The sequence below is a fragment of the Phocoena sinus genome, chromosome 1, assembly GCF_008692025.1.
Source record: "Phocoena sinus isolate mPhoSin1 chromosome 1, mPhoSin1.pri, whole genome shotgun sequence".
In the NCBI taxonomy this organism is placed as follows: Eukaryota; Metazoa; Chordata; class Mammalia; order Artiodactyla; family Phocoenidae; genus Phocoena; species Phocoena sinus.
The window spans coordinates 176,881,615-176,903,563 of NC_045763.1; the positions used below are offsets into that span (position 1 = coordinate 176,881,615).

The 21,949-nt window shown below is 42.9% G+C and overlaps 1 protein-coding gene and 1 pseudogene across 5 annotated transcripts in view; one reads left to right on the forward strand and one right to left on the reverse strand.

The window, feature by feature from the left end:
- The window catches only part of LOC116750941, a 300,839-nt gene that overhangs the window by 229,472 nt on the left and 49,418 nt on the right, over positions 1–21,949 (reverse strand). The window lies entirely within an intron of this gene.
- On the forward strand, positions 2,022–4,674 carry LOC116750939 (annotated as a pseudogene).

The following is a 21,949-nucleotide window of genomic DNA, read 5'->3' on the forward strand; positions in this document are numbered from 1 at the left end:
GTGTGTGTGTGTGTGTGTGTGTGTGTGTGATTGTGATAAAATTCACCACTGTAATTTTAGAGTGCACAATTCAGTGGCATTCAGTGCATTCACAATACTGTATAACCATCACCACTATGTAGTTCCAGAATTTCTCATCACCACAAAAGGAAATCCTGTACTCCCCATTCTCTGCTCCCTCCAGCCCTAGGCAACCACTAATCTAATATCTGTCTCTATGGATTTGCCTCTTCTGGCTATTTCCTATAAATAGAATCATACAATATGTGGCTTCTTTCACTGAGTATAATGTTTTCAAAGTTCACCCATGTTGTGACATGTATCATTCCTTTTTATGGCCGAACAATATTCCACTGTACGGAGAGACCACATTTTGCTTATCCAGTCATCTGTTGAGGGACAGGTGCGTGTATTTTAACAGAAAGATAGCCTTTATCCTCAAGGAATGAATCTCTATGGTGGGATTTCAAGCATAACATCAAACTGGAGATAAGAGAGTTGGCAGCAAGGGCCTTTCTCAGAACTTTCAAGTCACAATTTAGAGATCACTTGTTCTGTGACTAGCTCTGTGGGAGTGGCAATGAGGGGGGATGTCTAATGGTACATGCTCCTCACAGGTGTCAAGGCTTCCAAACCACTTCTGCCTGGTAGGGAGGTTACTACAGGACGGCATCTGGCAGGCTCTTGGAATCAAAGCTTACATCTCAGGCTACTCACCCCCCATCTCACTGGGGGAGGACATGTCATAAGAATAACTAGGTTTCCACACACAGGCTGTTTGCACAAGCATAAAGGAAGGGAGGATCTGAGTGATCCCCTGGATAATTTAATCCCCAGGTCAGCCCAACTGCTGTCTTGGGTTCTCTCCATAACATATATACACACATAAAATTAATTACGCAGCTTCTAATAATGCACCAAATAGGTCTTCTTAAAGGTAGTTAAATCAGTCCAGTTTGAAAACATTTGGCTGGGCCAAGCGTTCTTTGTGAGGCTAAGTACTGTAGTGGTTCAGAACAAAGGCTTTAGAATCAGGTAGACCTACATTCAAATAGTGCCTCTGCTACCATTAGCTCTGGGAATTTAAACAGGAGATACAACCTCAATTTCTTCACCTATAAACTGGGAACAGTAGTTAACAGTACCAAACTCAGTGCATTCTTACCACCATATGTGAAGCATGCAGCATGGTGCCTAGGAGAAGCAATTTTTAATGTGATTATTAAAAATCACCGTCGTCAACGTTTACTGAGATTTTATGAAAGGACAGACTAAGGATCGCAACTGCCAACTCTACGTTATTCGATACAATTAAACCATGAGCTTAAATGGTTCAAATTTATCCCATCATCTTACATTCCTATAGATTTCATCCAGTAGCTGAATTTGGGGGAGGAAAAGAAAAAGGACCCACACAAAAGTTTCCCAGTTGAAGACACTTTTATTTCGGTACACACCTGAGTCCCTGGTAGGATGGGCCTGTCCTCCGCGGGAGGACATGTCCTCCCCTTCCTTTGGCAGAGGATGGGGGCCCTGCCCTGAGGGGGCAGCTGGGGGATGAGGCAAAGGGCTATGTGACAGGGATAGGTCACAGTGAGGAAAGGGCTATGCGACAGGGATAGGTCACAGTGAGGAAAGGGCTATGCGACAGTGATAGGTCACAATGAGGAAAGGGCTATGCGACAGTGATAGGTCACAAAGGGCATCAGAGGATAAACAGGCTGCGCCAGGGGCTTAGGCTGAGAAAGTGGTTACTTCTCTCACTGGGACTGAAGTTCACCACAGCCTCTTGGGGAGATAAAAACCCAGAAGCAGAAGTGAGGTGAGGCAGAGGGGGAGGCTACCGTACCGCTCTACACACTTGAGGAGATTCAGCCTGGGGTCCAGGCGCCCTACAGCGTTCCCGCTGTGATCATCTGTGCCCCTACCCACGCCCCTGCCTCTGGGAGACCCTGAGGCAAAGGTGGGGCCTGTGGGGCGGGCTCGGAAGACCTGCCGTAGGGCCGCCGGTGTGTGACGTAGGAGCACCGCAGCTCGCTCTTCTGCCAGTGAGGCCGAGGGAGCGAAGAGCCAGGGGCCCGCCTTAACCGCGCTGCCTGTCGTGATCAAAGGCAGCCATGAGTGGGGACTCTCTGCTCCCGTATCACACGGCCCAGAGCAGCACCGGGGGGGGCCTGTTCAACACCACCATGGGGAAGCTGCAGCAGCAACTGCGCAAGGGCGAATACGACATGTTCAAGGACGCCCCGGTATTCGAGAGCGACTTCATCCAGATCACCAAGAGGGGAGACCTGACTGACGTGCACAACTGTGTCTGCATGGTGACCGTGGGCATCACATGCAGCAGCCCCGTCCTCCCACTCCCAGACACCATGCTGCTGGCCCGATGGGCCACCGGCTGTGAAGAGCACGCTGAGCACGGCCAGGCCGCCAAGGGCAAGAGCCACGAGGCTGCAAAGCACCTTAGAGCTCACCAGGCTCCTTCCCCTGACGCTCGTGAGCATCTCCACACACAATCGTGAGAAACAACAGCTGCGCGTGAAGTTTGCCACTGGCCGCTCCTGGTACCTGCAGCTGTGTGCCCCTCTGGACGTGCAGGAAGACCTCTTCACCTCTTGGGAAGAGCTGATTTACCTCCTGCGAACACCAGTGGAAGGTCTCAGCTGCACCTACACCGTTCCAGCCTGGGACACGATCTGCCTGCCTGTGTTCGAGGAGGAGGAGGACGGCAGGAGCCCGGCAGTGGAGGATTTCCAAGGCAAGTGGGATCAGGACCAGGTGAGCATCTGCAGCCTCCACTCGTGCTCTGAGCTGGCCGGGGCCACGTCTGCAGCTTTTGCTGGCGGGGAGGGGATCCAACTGGACTCCCACAAGCCCGATACCATGCCCGATGTGGCCACTGCAAAAGCAAAACCTACAGTGCTTGACAAAGCGTCAGCATTGCGGGCAACGACAAAGGTGCAGACAGCAGGGGTGGCAGGAGGCACCGCAGCGGGTGCTTTGAGCGTGGCAGTGATCAAGTCTCCTGCCCCTGAAGAGCAGAGCACGGCCACAGCAGCCACAGCCAGCAATGGTCCAGGAGGAAGCAAAACCAGCATAGCCACTGGGGGCACTGCCAGAACATCCCTGAGGAGCAGGAAAACGGTGCTGCGAACAATTCAGGGTATGCTTGGCAGGTGCCGTGAACTAGTCAGGGTATGCTTCCAGCACGTCCACCAGCCTCTCCACAGAGGCCGGCATGACGGTGGTCGGAGCAGAACCTACCAGCAAGACTGCTGAAGGAAGAGCCGACAAGGAGGGCAAGGGGACCCTCATCTCCACCTTGCCACAGGAAGGCAAAGTGAGTGAACAGGATGGCAGCTCACAGAGGGTGTCCCAGGCCCGCAAGGGAAGAAGGGAGAGAAGGGAGCACTGGGGAGAGGACAGAGCTCTTACAAGCCCCTCGCTCTGCAGTTCAGTGGAAAGCCACCACAAGGCAGCGGGGAACAAGACCATCCAGAAAGCAGCTGGCCCGTGCTCAGGCGGCCGCAGAGCCACGAGAGATGACCAAAAGGACAAAGGCCACGGGCAGCCCGGGGGGCAGCGAGCAGGGCACTGCTCACAAAGGCATCAGCTGTGCTCCCATCACCAACGAGTCCAGGACCTCGCACAAATCGGGCAGGAGCTTATCTACAGCGAGTTCAGGTCCCACCACCGAGAGACTCAGTAGGATTAGCTCTTTCTTCAGCAACGTCAGAGCCAGGCTTACTACAAAGACAGTGGCCTCCTCACGCGATAAATATGTGAGCATCCTGGCGAAGCCAGTGGAAGGGACCCGAATGGAGGCCATCGTAGAGACAGCAGAGAGTGGCCAGGGGCTGGAGATCACTGGAGGTGTGACATCTGAGACCATGGAGCCAGTGACCGCTGAAGCCCATCAATAGGACCTAGAGCTGGGAGCTGCAAAGGGGACCAGGGCTCAGGGAAATACCCCTGGAGAGCCCATTTCAGCTTCCTTACTGCAATTTAAATAAAACACCAAACAATCTGAGAATGCATGCAGTGTTTTGTCTGAATTTCTAGGTCCCGAAGCCCAGCCGTAGCCTCACAGTGGATTCTGTGATGTCAGCTGTGCCACAATCTGAGACCCAGTGTCCAGTCAAGGGCAGCCCCAACTCACACACATGGTCAGTGCCAACAGCAGTGCTGCATCTGGCCTCCACTCCTTTCTGGCTTTGCCCCCCAGGGCCATGGCTCAAAGTCAGACTATGGTCTGGGAAGCTCTCCTTCACTATCTCCCTATTCTTTTTATAAACGCTTATTGCCCCTGAAGGTCTGTAAACAAAGCAAGAACAGGACTCATGTCCCCTCGGGCTATTCAGTGGACAGAAATAAGTATTAGCTAGCAATCAGAACCGCAAGCACTCTCACCTAGACTTAGCCATTCCCTGCCCAGGTATTAGCTCGCAATCAGAACAGCAAGTATTAGCTAGCGTGCCATCGTGAGCATACCACTCGATGACATTGCACAAGATAAGCAACCCCACGAAACTAGCACCTGGCGAAGAATCAGAACATCACTGCAACTCTGGAAGTGCCCCCTTGCAGTCACTCAAGGGTAACCACCACCCTAGCTTCCAACACCATAGATGAATGTTGTTTGCTTTTTCAACTTTACATACTGGAATCACATAGTATGTGCTCTTTGGCTCTGGTTTCTGTCCCTTAACATTGTATTTATGAGGTTTGTGCATGACTTCCCTGGCGATCGTCCATTTATTTTCACTGCTATACAGTATTCCAGTGTGTGATGGTACTACAACTTATTCTGTTATTGATTTAAGTTATTATCAGTTTGGGGCTATTAAAAATAGTGCTATTATGAACATTTATATACAGATCTGTTGGTAAAAATATACATAAACTTCTGTTCGGCATATACATAGGAATGGAATTGAATATATGCATATGTTCAGCTTCTGACTATACTGCCAAGCTATTTTCCTTCCAAAATGACTGTGGAAATAATAATTCCCACCAGGAATGTATTAAAGTCCTGGTTGTTCCACATCCTTGCCAACATTTGATACTGTTTAGCTCTTTCCTTTTAGCCATTCAGGTGGGATATAGTGACTTTTCTCCCTTTTTCATGATAAAAATATACTTAAAAATATATAATTGGGCTTCCCTGGTGGCGCAGTGGTTGAAAGTCCGCCTGCCGATGCAGGGGATGTGGGTTCGTGGCCCGGTCCGGGAAGATCCCACATGCCGCGGAGCGGCTGGGCCCGTGAGCTGTGGCCGCTGAGCCTGTGCGTCCAGAGCCTGTGCTCCGCAACGGGAGAGGCCACAGCAGTGAGAGGCCCGCGTACCGCAAAAAAAAAAAAACAAAAAAAAAAAAAGAATAATGACAGATAATTATGAGTTTAATTCTTATGTATATGACTCAAGTTCAAAAAATCGAGTATATATGTATTGGTAATTGAAATGTTTTTCTTCTACATGAATTAAGAAATAGCTAATCACAATCACATACAATTTCTATTTACAGTGGGCCTGTTCAGTGAAAATAAAAATAGAATTCATTGAACATATTTGGACCCTCCTTTTTAAAAAGCAGTTTGAATAGATATCTAAGAAAATGTTAGTTTTAAATATTATTTAAGAGAGGAAAGCATTTGAATAAGAATACATATCCAATTTCATTTTATTTATGAATTCTGAATTTTTGCTTTATTCTAATGTCTTTCCAAGGGAAGGCAGGTGGCATTCCCATAATCAAGTAAGGTTTCACTCTAGTGTCCTCAATGAAGAAGTTTCAACACAAATTGTTATATGAGAATCTTTTAAGAGACTTTAATGTTTTAACTCTGGAGCTGAAATTAAGACACTAAGCATGTTTGTGTGTGCATGATAAGCCTTGCAATGGTAGCTTTCATATCTATCTATCTATTTATTTTCATGATAGCTTTTAGAAACTGATTCTCCCCACCCCTCCCCTAGACCTTCTAAATAGCCTAACACATTCATTCAATTTGGAAATGTATCTTGGCAAAAAGTTCTCCCCACCCACCCAATTTATAACAGAGCCTCAAAGTAAAATTGTTCAGAAATCAGACCCATGAGGGAAGATTATTCTATCTGCCAAGGTAATGCTATGTGCTATTGTTTACACACACCTTTTTGTTGATAGTTACCCTGGAACTCAAGAAGCCACACTGTCCTCTGGGGAAATAAGATTAATCACATGTGATGATATGCTGACATGCTGTTATAGAGTATTTCAGTGATACCATAGCTATAACAATCTTCACTTTCAGATGAATACATTTTGTTCCTAGTAGGTTTTAAAGGGATGATATAAGCATGGTATCAAGGTTTTATTTAGCAATGGACACTAAAAATAGTTACATGCACAGACATTATCCCATTTTTAATATCTTTGGCAGCAAGGCCCTGCTGTGGATTTAGTTCTCACTCATTCATTTATTCAATTTTCTTTTTCTACTAGAGAAAAACTAAGACATTTTAATGAAAAAACACAGTAAACTTATAGTATATAGACATCTTTAATGTCCATTTCTTCTTTCTCTTCACCTTCAGCTTTGCCCACTCACTCACCCCTCCCCTGTCTCAACACTAAAGTCATGAAATCATAACCACAGAGACTGAGAAAAATATTCAAGGTATTGAGGACTCCATGGACATTTCTACCCCTTGTGCTGATTCCTAGTCCTTCTCCATGGAAATAGTTTCTTTTTTTTTTTTTCAACAAACACTGGTTGGCATATGACAATGTAAACAAAATTTTGCCCAAGGTTTGTTGTATACATTCAAAGTCTATCATATGACTATATCAATAAAGTGCCCCGGAGTTGAGAATACCTCAATGTTCCTGGGGTTAAAAATTCGGTAACATTTCTAAGGCACTTATACACTGAATATCTCATATCACTGAGGTATCTTAATAAATCATTTTTTATTACAGAGAAAAGTATACGTTTGCAAAAAAGGTAAGGAAACAAGATATAAATCTATGGTAAAAGTATATTAATATATGTTTTTCTTTCTTTAATGAAAAAGTATTTATTGAGATTCAACCAAATGTAGATCATTATGCTAGGAACCACGTGCAGGAGAAGGGCAGCGTCAGAGAGGTTGAAAATATTACGGCAACACTGAAAAATTCCAAAATAATTTACAGTCTGGGGTGGGGGAGAGATTAAAATAGACGGAAGGTTAATTATTAGTGTAACATAACATTATTTAGTAGGTAAGGATATGTATTTGAATCCGGGCTTCACCAATTTTAGCTGGTGGCTTTCATTTAAATTTTCTGAGATGCTTCCTCACCTGCAAAATGAGGATAAGAAGAGCACCCTTCCCATGGAGTTCGAGGATTAAATAAGAAAAAGCTCTTAGCACAATGCTTGGCACTTAGTGGGCACTAATGTAGACAAGGTCGTAAGAACTTGGAAATGGAGTAGAGGTACACTGGAACAGAGCAGTTCAAAGAGAACTTCAGACACGAGGGAAGACTTCAGCAGGAACTTGAAAGATGCTTAGGATATGAGTGGGCAGAGATGACGGGATACTGTCACAGTCTGGGGGGATGGAGCAACAGAGGAAGGACAAACGTGTTATGTGTGCTGGACCAGTGCAACTAGAGTGAAGGTGTGCACTGAAGTTTACTAGGATGTAATACCGGAAAAGAAAGCAGAGGCCACATTATGAGGAACTTTGAATAAAAGGCAAAATAATCTGTACTTTATCGATAACAGGGAGTAATTACAGGTTGCTGACTTTGCATATTTATCAAAAGTATTCATGTAAATTTATGAAATTTATCCTTTGACAACAAACTTCCAAAAATAAAGTCCACAATGGTAATTAGAATAACTGACCTGTTTAGAAGTGTTTTTAGATTTTCTAAACCATAAATCACAGTCATGTCTCTGCTGTGTCTCATTCCATTTCAGATAGATGTACAGGGCTCTTTGACTTTCAATGGAAAATATGATAGTTACCCTACTTTTACCTAAGAAACTAAGAAACTAAACATGCCTGGCCTTCTGAGGTCTCTAAGTAGAGGAGAATAACACAATAGTAAACAGAAATTACTTAGTGAGTCAACTGTGTGCCTAGTCTTGAAAAAAAATGTCTTCAGCCTTACATCACTCTGAACACAAACCAGCTATCATCAGATCTCATTAATTAGATAAGCAGACCAAATTAAATTTCATAATACTTAACTCAAAGTGATTTTAGGGTACACCAAAGATTCCAATGTATAGTTTATATCTTTTGAAATATTTTAAAAAATAAACTAATGGAAGTTTTTAGTTTTAAAATTCCAGAACTCTTAAAAATTTCAAATCCAAAACCTAATACAAGCTTCCATGTATAGCATTTCAGATTTTAAAATATATTCTTTTTGATTGTGATTAACAATAAATATTAAAGTATGGCATATATGTCCTTCTTCAGACATCATAATGAGATAAATGAGTAATTTTGGGTCTTGGTAGAAATTCCTCTATTATTCTAAAATAAAAGTTCAGTAGTAGATGTACAGAATCATGGATCCTCTCTGACCTGGATTCATTATTTTCTTTTCCGTCAGTATAGAAATGGCTCAGGACCAAATCTAAAAATTTATATAAGGTATATCTAAATATAGATATAGTAAAGCACTTATCCTCTTTTACCAATGAAAACAGCTTTCAGCTCCAGTGCCCAGTCTTGCAGCTGGGAATTATAACACTGAAAGTTAGAAATGGCAAGAGACAAAACCGTGGAGGAAATAGTTTGGGGTTTGGGGTGTTTTTTAATACCTCCAATTCCACGCATCAGCCTCCTGAAAGAAAGATACATTTTACGGTATCTTAGATCTTTAAGGCAGAGAGCCTTGTGTTCAGGAAGCACGTTTCTGCCTTTCTTTCAATCAGTCCTAGTTATCAAATTCTCTGTAAATTAACTGAAGTCAATCTGATGAATTAAATAATACTCACAAGATTCAAATGAGTGATGATAACATAAGTTATCAACACACCTTGGGAGGGCATGGGGACTGAGGGATCCGTATTTTAATAGATATGTTTTCAGATGAACTGCTTTAACCATTAGTGAAAGAATTTAAGTGCTGACTCTAAAAGCCAGGAGGGTACTAGGGGAGAGATGCTTTCTAACAGAATCCCCTTGAATCAAATCATTCAGACGACCCAGTCATCCTGCCAGTCAGGTCAGCGCTGCCTGAGGATAAAGGAACCATAACCCTACCCGCCGACTGAGCACTAGGTAAAGGGTCATCACCAATTCCTCGACTCCAGGCACCTCTGTATACATAGCTTAATGGTCTGTATGGGAAGGACCTCCGTTCCTATTCAGTTCAGTTCCACAGCCATTTACTAAGCAGCCAAGAGCAGTAAACAAAGCACTACGTGAGCTAATTCGGGGCTGCAGTTCTCGGCCTGGCTACCTAGTGACACGATGACCTGCTGCTGTCAATCGTGGGAAAGGAGAGCACTTGTGATTAATACAAAAGGCACTGCTCATCCCTGGAAAGTTATTTAAGTTCTTCTTCATCTGGATGGCCAAAATCTCAGGAAATTCCCAGCATGGCTTGTGTGTGAACATGCAGTACTATGAACAAAGGTTAAGCCCCACCCATGGGCAGGGTAAGCGGTCCATCCTCTCCTGAGGCCACAGCAACTACTGCTCCTGACTGCCCCTCCACCAGCCCACAAGTGTGTCCTTGAACTGCAAGAGGAATTTTGGAAGAGGCTTTGCAGAATAGCTGTAACCTGGTGGAGGTCACCTCAACAGCTCTAATCTTAAAAGAGCTGAGTAAAATAAAATATTACTAGATTGAAAACTTCTTGAGTGCAACAACTATATTTTATAATCCATTGTGACATTCAGCATAATCCCTGATGTCTAACGTTCATTGAGCAAATAAGTGAAAACCTGAAGAGACTGGAAAAGGAGGACTTGTTGAGAGCAGTTAGGCTAACCGGATTGGGAATTTTAAACTGGTTTAGCATCCAGATCTTTTATGCAACTGAAATCTTTTATGATCAAAGGGGAAAACAGAGAAAGAGCAAGTGTGGAAAAAAGATGAGTCAGGAACTTCTGGCCCCTCTCCTCCCATCCCCCTCGCCTCTACTGGTGGCCCTGAGGCATCCCCCGAAACCTTCAGGATTTCTCTGAGCACAGGTTAAACACAAGCACACCAAACCTCCAATTCGCTAACTGCAAGGATAACATTTAACCTGGTTTATCATTGCAATTCTAGCACGTGTCACAGGTTTTGGCAAAGAGTAAGTATGCGGTAAACGTGAATGAATGAACGAGTGAATGAGCATAGGATTCTAACATTTAATGAAATGAACTGCTCAAGGAAATGGAGTAAAGTTTAAAAAGACTCAATAGTGACCAACTTACTCATCCTAGGATTCGTATATAATTACCTTTAAAATTTTTTTAAGTCTAAACAGAAAAAAAATCCTCAAAATATATTCAGAGAAGTTTTATTTTACTGTAGTAAATATAATATTCATTGGTGAGGGTCTTCAAGTACAGAAAACTAATTGATTAAGAAACAAACCCCATTTCAGAAGGCGCTATTTCATTGTGCTTGAGTAGAATGAACAATTCACCTCTAAAGTCACTCACGCTCACTGTTACCTTGAAATTGAGCTATGCATTATTTACTATTCTTTCAGAGAATTATCTTTCCCTGGTCACTGGCCACAGCTGCTGAAGTGAGTGGTTCCTTCCTCAGGTTCCTGATCTAGCTTCGCTCCAATTTCACACTGCCTTTATGCTACGCAAAATTCATCTTCAAGTTACAGCTTACAGGATGTTTTCCCCCAACCCAGAGCATTATACTCATGTTTCAATCACAAACACAGGTATCCTTGCCTGAAGGTTCCTCAAATGCAGATCCCTCCTAGAAGCTTATCAGGGGCATTTCTTAATTAGAACAACATACACTGGTTGCTAAAAGACAAAGAAGTGTATAATGCTTGCTGACAAACTGCACTGAATTTATAAAGCAAATTTATCCAAAAACAAAACAAAAAACAACTCTGTTCTTCCCTGCAGTCAAATGAATGTTTTCTACAGCAAGCTATACATTCAAAAATCTTTTGACAGGGGAGCCTTTTGTACATTTCCAATTTCTGGAAATAATGCAAAAGTGGTTCCAAAAGTTTAATTAAATGTATGCATACAAAAGCACTCAGTTATAAGACCAATACTGTTTATACTGATCAAGTTCAATGAAAATACTAACAGACTAAAATATTTTGAGACCTGGGAGCAGATTGCGAAGGTAGAAAAAACTGAGTTCTATTAGAGAATATCTTGTCTATAACTCAAGGTTTCCATCAGTCATTATTAGCTTTCACTTGATTTTAGAAATTCCATGAAAGAGATTATGTAAGCCATTGGATTTAGGTCTACAATTTTGCCATATGTTCCAAATCATAAGGATATTCTAAGATTGATACACTCGGTTCAAAAGTTTAAAATTCCAGGAATTCAAAGATTCACTTTGTCCCCTCTCTTGAAGGATGGGTACTTGGTAACTCAAACAACTTCTAAGGTTTTTTTTTTTTTTTTTTTTTCGGTACGCGGGCCTCTCACTGTTGTGGCCTCTCCCGTTGCAGAGCAGAGGCTCCGGACACGCAGGCTCAGCGGCCATGGCTCACGGGCCCAGCCGCTCCATGGCATATGGGATCCTCCCGGACCGGGGCACGAACCCACGTCCCCTGCATTGGCAGGCAGACTCTCAACAACTGCACCACCAGGGAAGCCCCAACTTCTAAGCTTAGCTCAAGAAATATATCTGCAAAAACTTGAGCATAATTGATACTCAAACCCCGTGACTCATCTCTAAAACTGCGATTTTGTTTCCACTGGAAAGCTCTGAAATTCTCCAAAACCTATCATTTATTTGAGTCAGAACATTCAAGCAATGGAGGAAAAATCTGCTTTTAGCATCTGGTCTATCCACACACTCAATTTTAGCTTAAATACCTGTACTTCCTAGAACAAATTAGGACCACTCATTTTTCTCTGTTCTCAAAATTTCAATATGCTCAGATTTCTGGTCATAACATACAAAGGTACAACTTGAAATGCACTCATATGCATCAAATTGGTTCTCTCAAAATCTTTTAACTGATTAAAAAAAAAAAAACTTTATCTAAAAAAAGCAGCTCAATGAATATCTTCAATAACTTTCCATCCCCTGCCCATCCAGCACCACATTCTACTTCAACTTCTTCCAAATATGCCATAACCAGGAGTCCCCAACCTTTGCGGCACCAGGGACCGGTTTCGTGGAAGACAATTTTTTCCCTGGAGGTGGAGAAATTGTTCACGGATTGCTCAGGCGGTAATGCCAGCGACGGGAAGTGGCAGATGAAGCTTCACTGGCTTGCCTGCCGCTCACCTCCTGCTGTGAAGCAGCCAGGTTCCTAACAGGCAGCAGACCTTTGGGGACCCCTGCCATAAACTACTTAAGGGCTAAGGGGAAGAGAACAAAAGAGAGTTTCAAGCTTGATCACTTTCTCCATCTGTGCTATTAACCTGGCTTGCAAAGTTTATTGCATAAACTCTGTTAGTGTATAACACAATGAAAGATGTGCACAAAAATAATTGTTAAAGACAATTATTAAATAAATGATTAATTTTTTTCTTTTCCTTGCAGATGCCCTGTGACAAATGAACTCAGTTTTTATTGATTCTAAGGTGATAGGCATTTTCTGTCTCTTGATCTTGGTTGTAGTTACAATGTTTAAGTTACATCTATAACAGGTTACAAGGCAGACACTTAAGATTTGAATTTTTTACCATATGTTCATTACCCCACTGTAAGAATATGTTCAAACAGAGCAGCTAGGTCTTCCCAAAATTAACCTGGGTCTCAGCTGTCACATATGTAAACTAGTGATAATAATGCTGCCTTCATCTCATGGCTGTAGAATTTATGTAACCATGTGAAGAGCAATTTTCTGTACAATAAAAATTTTCTTTGCAAAAAAATAATAATAACGTCAGCCACCACTGAATTTAAGAAACAAAGGTTAAGAGCATTTTGGTTATTTCCAATTGTTTGGAAATCTCTGAAGAGCTGTCATTTCCTTCCTGCCTCTTTTCTCCTGGCCTTGGTAACGCATATTGCTCCAACCCGCTCCAGTACCTATTCAGCCAAGCAGAGCCTGGCCTGACCCCTGTAGTACCCTTGGGACTTGAGGCTGCTCTGTTGCAGTGCTGATACCAGACTCTGAATACTGGGCAGGGCACCAGGAACCATTTTTGCCTTTTCAGAAAGCAGGCATTGACTTTCTAAGCTTACTCTTAATGGAAAACCCCTTTCCCCAAAGGTTTGTGTCTAAATGATTCTCTGGGTGTTTCTCCTTGTATTCTCATTCCTTTGTCCAAAAGAGAAAGAGAATGAAATCTAAGTAGAAGGCTACCCTGGTGACAAAGCTTCTTCCCTTTATTTTGAGATTGGGAACTAGCACCGTGAAAGCAAATTTGTGTTGAATGCTAAAGATCGTTTTGTTTTAGGCTTTAATATAGGGGTTTCCCATCACATTCTGATGAGCACTGTTAATGACTTTTTTTCGTAAGAAAACAAGTCCTCATTCCCTCAGCAAAGCTTAAACAAAAACTTACACATAACAGAACAAGATTTCAGGAGAAATATGCAGCTATTTCTCCATGGAGTGCAAACATTTTAAGCCATATCAGTTTACAGGATAGCTGCTACTCTTAAGCACTCTCCTTGGAGCAAGAAAAGTCTTTAGAGAACAACTTCCACGTTGGATGCTTTAACAATATTTTCAACATGGCTTTCCTAATCGTCAGTTTAATTTCACGAACTGGTTTTGTGGCACACTGCCAGACACCATCACAATTTTCAGCAAATACACTGAACCACTCTTGAAGTTGCAGCCAGAGAGCCAATAATCTTTTTGCATAAATATATCAGTCTTGGGCTTCCCTGGTGGCGCAGTGGTTGGGAGTCCGCCTGCCGATGCAGAGGACACGGGTTCGTGGCCCAGTCCGGGAGGATCCCACATGCCGCGGAGCGGCTGCACCCGTGAGCCACAGCCGCTGAGCCTGTGCTCCACAACGGGAGAGGCCACAACAGTGACAGGTCCGCGTACCGCAAAAAAAAAAAAAAAAAAAAAAAAAAAAAAAAAAAAAAAATATATATATATATATATATATATATATATACATATATATATATCAGTCTTATCCAACAGGAACTTTTAAGATCATTTAAAACAGCTTATTTCCTAACATATGGCATATTCAAAGTATCATTAAAAGCTATTTAAATTATTTTTATTTCCTCAGCTATTGATTCTATGGATAGGAAATGGTATGAGTCATGTATGAATTAAACATAAATATTAGATAATATTTACTGAGTCCCTACTATGCCATACAGTATGCTCAAGTTAACTCATTCAATCCTCAGGAAAGTGCTATAGATATATATTATTATTATTAGCCCTGCTCTACAGAGAGGAAAATTAGACTCAGAGAGGTTAAGTAACTTGCCCAAAGTTACACATTCATTTTCATGCAGCACGTATGGCTCCAGAGCACATGCTCTTAACTCCATGATATGCAGTACAACTAACTCTCCACCACTTACTTACACACAACTCAGCAAGATAGCTTCTTGACAGGTAAGTATTAAATTTAAAAGGGAGGAAAATATTCACGTTCTGGCTTCCTTTTTTTTTTTTTTTTTACGGTACGCGGGCCTCTCACTGTTGTGGCCTCTCCTGTTGCGGAGCACAGGCTCCGGACGCGCAGGCTCAGCGGCCATGGCTCACGGGCCCAGCCGCTCTGCGGCATGTGGGATCTTCCCGGACCGGGGCACGAACCCACGTCCCCTGCATCGGCAGGCGGACTCTCAACCACTGTGCCACCAGGGGAGCCCCTGTCTTCCATTTTTTTATCAGTACTTCCTATCGTTTCCTGGGCGACCCCCATGCACCCGGCACTCTGTCAGAAGCTGCACAAACAGGGAATGAGACAGACACAATTCCTGTGCTCAAGGAGCTTATTTCTAGTAGGAGCAGGAAGGGACAGAGAATAAAACTTTAAACAAGATAGACTCAGAGTCCGTTACACGCTGTGAAGGAAAACTGGATAATATGATAGCGAGTACCTCTGACACAAGAAGAGGGTACTTTTAGTAGAATGGCCAGGAAAGGCCTCTCTGAGGAGATGGCATCAGAGCGTAAAAAAGTATTTAGAAGGCAATTAGCAGAAACCAGCTACATAGAGTTGAGAGATTAGGACTCGGGCAGAGGAAATAACAAATGACAAAGGCCTTGAGACAGGAAAGCCCTTAACTTTCCCAAAGCCCTGAAAAGAAAGAAAAGGTGGCCCAGATGACTGAAATCCAGTGGGCAAGGGTATGAGTAGAAGAGGCTGAAGTCAGGCAGAAAGGCAAGCTCAGACACAGCCATGCAGGCGAGTTCAGGTTTTCTTCTAAGCACAACGGGAGACCCCTGGAGGGTTTCAGACAGGGTGACACTGACCAGGCTGGCTTACTTGTGGACTCGGCAGAGGCACAAGCAGCAGCCACAGGCAGAAGCAGGGAGATGAGTGAGCAGCTTGTTCTAATCATCTAAGTGAGGAGGGAGGATGGCGTGAGTTACAGTGACACAAGCGGAGAAGAAAGGGAGTCAACAGTTCTTGAGAACTATTTTGGATGTGTGTTGACAAGACTTTGGGCTAAAAGCAAGTGAATGGATGGTGGTGACGTTTACTGCAATGGAGGAGATGCAGAAAGGAACCAGACGGGCGTGGCGGTGCGGAGGTGGGGAGGTCGGGGAGAAGAGATTCAAGAAGTTGGTTTTGGAAGTTCTATTCATAACCAAATAGATATGGTTTACATAAATTTTAAATTCTTTCCTCAGCCTTTCAGCATGGTGCTGATGCAATGCGCGAGCGCAACAAATACTTCCAGTTACAGCACAGACAAACCCTGCAGTGACAGTTAAGGTTGACAGAAGTTCAGGCTTGCGAGAATGTAACTGTTTTGAAACCCTTTAGATGATCCAGAAGGCTGAAATGTTTATACAAAAGAAAAGAACTAACCTCCTGTGTGTTCTAACCACTCCTGGATGGGCCCCTGGAGCTGATCACCCACAACACTGCACCTCCTTCTCTCCTGGATACTATTTCAGAACTGCCCCCTCTCCCCACACTTCTAACACTCCTTCCTAGACTCACTCTCGGCCAGCAACCTTGCTTCCTGCTTCAGAACAACCCACCTGTGTCTGTGCCCACACGTCCTTCTTCCTCACCAGTTACCATCTAGAAATGTCTGCACTCCCGGCAGAGGTAACCGAGATCCCCTCTCCTGCAGCTGCCTGGGGACTGGGACCAGCATTTCTCCTCTCTCCTTGATCAGCAACCCTTCCTTTCATACTGGATCTCTGGGTCTTTCACATCACACACCAACACTGTTATTTTTCACTGCCTAAAAACAAGGATTTTGATCCCCACTCTTTCTGCCAGCTACGGTCCTAATTCTTTGCTCCTCTTTGCAGCAAACTCCTGAAAACTCTGTCTATATCCGTCATCTCATTTTCCCACCTCTTACCTCTCTTTCTGTCTTAAATCCGTTACTAACTTCATCCCCACCACTCCTCTAAAAACAATTCTACTCAACATCGCCAATAACCCAGTAGTTTAATCCACCTGGCATCTCTCAGTCCTCACGTTACTTAACACAAGTGATGACTCTCTCCTCCTTGGAATATTTAATTTCCCTTGGCTTCCAGGACACCAACTCTCTTGGCTTCCTCCTCCTTCACAGCCAGACTTTCTCAAGTTCCTTCGTGCATTCCTCCTCTTCTCTCCGACCTCTTAGCCTCGGAACATCTCCTTATCTTTACTCACTCCCTTAGTGACGTTTCTGAACACTAGCCACATGCTGTCAACTCCCAGATATTTATCTCCCTCCCAAGCCTCTTTCCAGACTTTTATATCCAATTTCCTACTCAACATCTTCACCTGTATATCTACAAGGGGTCTCAAATCTAGTACGACCAACAACGAGCATCACCTCCAAACCCTTTTTCCCTCCCCGCAAACCCTCATCCCTACTGATGGCAACTCTGTGCTTCCAACTGCTCCATCCAAAAATATGGCACCATCCCTGATGCCTGTTTTCCTCTCGTACTCCATGCCCAATCCATTGTTGTCTTTTTCTGACAGCTTAGAGAAGCTAAGTGACTTGCCCAAGATTCCTCAGCTAGCAAGTGACTGCTGAGATTCATATCCACTTCTCTCCAGCACTAGATAGAGCCTAGCTTGAATATTAGCCTGAAAATGAGTCATCCAGCTAACCACTAGAATAGACAAGGAATATATATGGTGTATGCAAATATTCCAAAGATTCTCTGTGCAGTAACCCTACACTAATATATTGTCTATAATACATTACACTTTCACAGCTGGTAGAAGAAATCCGTTCTGAAGTTCTGTCAGCACACTGATGGAAGGACAATTTATCAAATATTTAATAGGGACTTCTTCTGCTCTCTGTGTTTAGATCAAATCACCAGACACAAAACCTTCCTTAACACATTTGCCCAGAATTCAGACGAGCAGATGTTCCAATGCCCTTACCAGAAACGACTGTCAGAGATATCCTCTGATCCTCCTAACTCTGACTCGCTCTCCTTTCACATGGCTTTCTGAGTTTGGCAATCGTCGACAGACTTACAGAGCTGCAGGAAGATGCCGATGACCCCATTTCATTCTTCCTTCCCTCTGTAATTCTGGAACACAAGCATTATCAGACTGTCTCAGAGATGTTATCTGTCTAAACTGTTTTGATTCTTTGCCCCCAGTGTTTTTGTTCCACATACTCTACATGATGTCAGGACCTATCATTTTCAGAAAAGGGCTTGGAGAAGCCACTTAGTTCACTGGGCATAAACATTGTTTACAAGCACTATAATGGGTCAGTTCCTTTAAAAGAGACGCTTCCAGAGTCCTTGGTGTTCTCCTGAAAGTTTCTGCAGCGTTTTCGTTTTAAATCCCAGTATGCAGCTTTTTGATCCTTTAGGCTTTCAGGAGACAGTGGACTATACCTTTTAGGGATGGCAGTGGGATATTGGGAGAATAAGTTTAAAGACCAGTCATTTTCATGACTCAGAATTCTTTCTCATATGATAACTCGCAAATAGTGGCAATATTTATGTTAAGGTTTTTACATAATCTAACAATTTCCCCATTCCCCCACTAAGAGGAACTGTCATCTCTACTTCTTCCTTATGCTTTCAACTTGCTCACGCACCCCTGGGAACAATACTTCACTGTTAAAGCCATATGGGTCTGGCTGCTAGTTTTTACTTTCCTGTGTGTGGAAGGAGTCAGAGCCAATAAATCCTTAAAGCTGCTGCTAAAAGAAAATCAGTCGTAAGAACCTCAATCTATGCACACTCTCCTCTTAAGTTCTCCCATCACTGGTTGCACTCAGTAGTACCTACTGCCATGGTCACCATCAGTTATTAACAATACATAAAACACAGGATAAACTCTTACCAAAAACTTGGATTAAGAACAGGAACTGGCCCAAATATTTCAGGGTACGTTTATTAAACATTAAATGTGTAGGCAATCAGAACTGTTAAATAATCTGTGGCTATCCAGCCAATACACCTAAAACACTGTCTTTATCCATCCACAGGACCACACTGAAAACTGCAGAGTGCTGGCTGCTTCATGTTTCAAGTCTCAAACCTTCCATCCTCATCGAGGTCCTTACTGGAAGCATCTCTGTCATTCATTCCTCCCACAGGCTTGCTTTCACATGTGGCTCACACTGAAGCTCGGAGCCAGACAAAGAACTTCCTCTGAATCACTCCAGCGTAAGTGCTATTGACGTGCAACCCTGTGAGAAGCTACAGGCCACACAGAAGCCATTAGCCATTCCTCATCTTCCTTGTTCTGTCTTTAAACACTTGGCAATCCTATTCGAGAGGAGGCTGCTTCCCCCTGCCACAACCTCCTTTTCTATTTTTCCTTATGGCACATTTCTGAGACAGTCCTCGAGAACTCCTCTTTAGTATATCTTTATATTTCAGTCTGTTATATACCAAGATGCTTTTGCTCATCAAATTCTAAATAGGACATGGTAAGTATAATGTCTAACAGCAGTGACAAAAATGGAAGAAAGTTTTGGTTGGTCTAGAGTCTAATGACCATGGAGATTCCAATTTTATAAAATACAGCAAAACAGAGAATTCCTAAAGAAAAGTACTTCATAAGAAAATAGAATGAACAGAACAGAGAATCTAAATTACTATTGTGGGGCAACAGATAAAGTTTAGAACTGGACTAAAGTCACCCAACACCACAGACCTCAGAATGTGGGACTCAAAGTCTACTGGAGAAAAGTCAGTTCAGATGTGCACAGAGTTTAAGACCCCAACGGCTTTTTATTATATTTTGATGTTTGACATTATTAGAACATCTCTCATCACTGAAGTGCTCTTGATAAAGAGCTCAGGTGTTTCAACTGGTGACTTAGGCTCAATGGAAGACCTAGATTCTCATAAGGAGAGCCTGGCTGTAGGTAGCATATGGATCTGACACAGCTAATACAGCATGTGGACATGCCTTGGGATTAATGACTGAGACTGTAACAATAAAACAAATGCTGTAACGTTGGGGAGCCAGAGCACAGGGACTTGGGGCAAACAAAGCTGGGCCTAACCCTAGGAACAGAGTTTGCTTTTCCCTACATTCTGAGAAGCTACAGTCTGATCAGAAGAGATATCACTGCTGCTGTAAATAAGGATGGCATCGAATCTCCTGCTTTCACGGCAACGCTAAACAGCAGTGACTGCACATTCTCCAAGAAGAGACTCTGTTAGTTGCAACAAGAATCTCATTTCTGTACCAAAACAAAATCATTGAAAACCTAGTCAAACCATGCTTCCATAACAGCAGTTTAAATCTCCAATTACAGAAAGAATTGTATAAGCATAAAAAAAAAACCTCTAAATAAAAAGATAAAAGCTACTGCTTAAAATTTCTTTCTATAGGAGGAACTATTATTTACACTCGTAGCAAAAGGATAAAACTTCCTAACTTAAAAGTCAAATGGGCTCAGAAACAGCAGATTAAAGCTCCACAATCAACTTGATGTACCTTGCATCTGTGGAATACATAAATAGACAATGAATCATCCCAAATTGAGGAGCCGTGTGGATGAAAGGCTCTTGGTGCTGCAGCCAGGAGTCAGTGCTGTGCCTCGGAGGTGGGAGAGCCAACTTCAGGACACTGGTCCACAAGAGACCTCCCAGCTCCACATAATACCAAAAGGCGAAAATCTCCCAGAGATCTCCATCTCAACACCAGCACCCAGCTTCACTCAACGACCAGCAAGCTACAGTGCTGGACACCCTATGCCAAACAAATAGCAAGACAGGAACACAACCCCACCCAGTAGCAGAGAGGCTGCCAAAAATCATAGTAAGTCCACAGACACCCCAAAACACACCACTAGACGTGGACCTGCACACCAGAAAGACAAGATCCAGACTCATCCACCAGAACACAGGCACTAGTCCCCTCCACCAGGAAGCCTACACAACCCACTGAACCAACCTTAGCCACTGGGGACAGACACCAAAAACAACGGGAACTACGAACCTGTAGCCTGCAAAAAGGAGACCCCAAACACAGTAAGATAAGCAAAATGAGAAGACAGAAAAACACACAGCAGATGAGGGAGCAAGGTAAAAACCCACCAGACCTAATAAATGAAGAGGAAATAGGCAGTCTACCTGAAAAAGAATTCAGAATAATGAGAGTAAAGATGATCCAAAATCTTGGAAATAAAATAGAGAAAATGCAAGAAACATTTAACAAGGACCTAGAAGAACTAAAGATGAAACAAACAACGATGAACAACACAATAAATGAAATTAAAAATACTCTAGATGGGATCAATAGCAGAATAACTGAGGCAGAAGAACAGATAAGTGAAAAAATAGTGGAAATAACTACTGCAGAGCAGAATAAAGAAAAAAGAATGAAAAGAACTGAGGACAGTCTCAGAGACCTCTGGGACAACATTAAACGCACCAACATCCGAATTATAGGGGTTCCAGAAGAAGAAGAGAAAAAGAAAGGGACAGAGAAAATATTTGAAGAGATTATAGTTGAAAACTTCCCAAATATGGGAAAGGAAATAGTTAATCTAGTACAGGAAGCACAGAGAGTCCCATACAGGATACATCCAAGAAGAAATACGCCAAGACACATATTAATCAAACTGTCAAAAATTAAATACAAAGAAAACATACTAAAGGCAGCAAGGGAAAAATAACACACAAGGGAATGCACATAAGGTTAACAGCTGATCTTTCAGCAGAAACTCTGCAAGCCAAAAGGGACTGGCAGGACATATTTAAACTGATGAAGGAGAAAAACCTGCAACCAAGATTACTCTACCCAGCAAGGATCTCATTCAGATTTAATGGAGAAATTAAAACCTTTAAAGACAAGCAAAAGCTGAGAGAGTTCAGCACCATCAAACCAGCTTTAAAACAAACGCTAAAGGAGCTTCTCTACGCAAGAAACACAAGAGAAGGAGAAGACCTACAATAACAAACCCAAAACAATTAAGAACATGGTAATAGGAACATACATATCGATAATTATCTTAAATGTAAATGGACTAAATGCTCCCACCAAAAGACACAGATTGGCTGAATGGATACAAAAACAAGACACAAATATATGCTGTCTACAAGAGAGCCACTTCAGACCTAGGGACACATACAGACTGAAAGTGAGGGGATGGAAAAAGATATTCCATGCAAATGGAAATCAAAAGAAAGCTCATATCAGATAAAATAGACCTTAAAATAAAGACTATTAGAAGAGACAAAGAAGGACACTA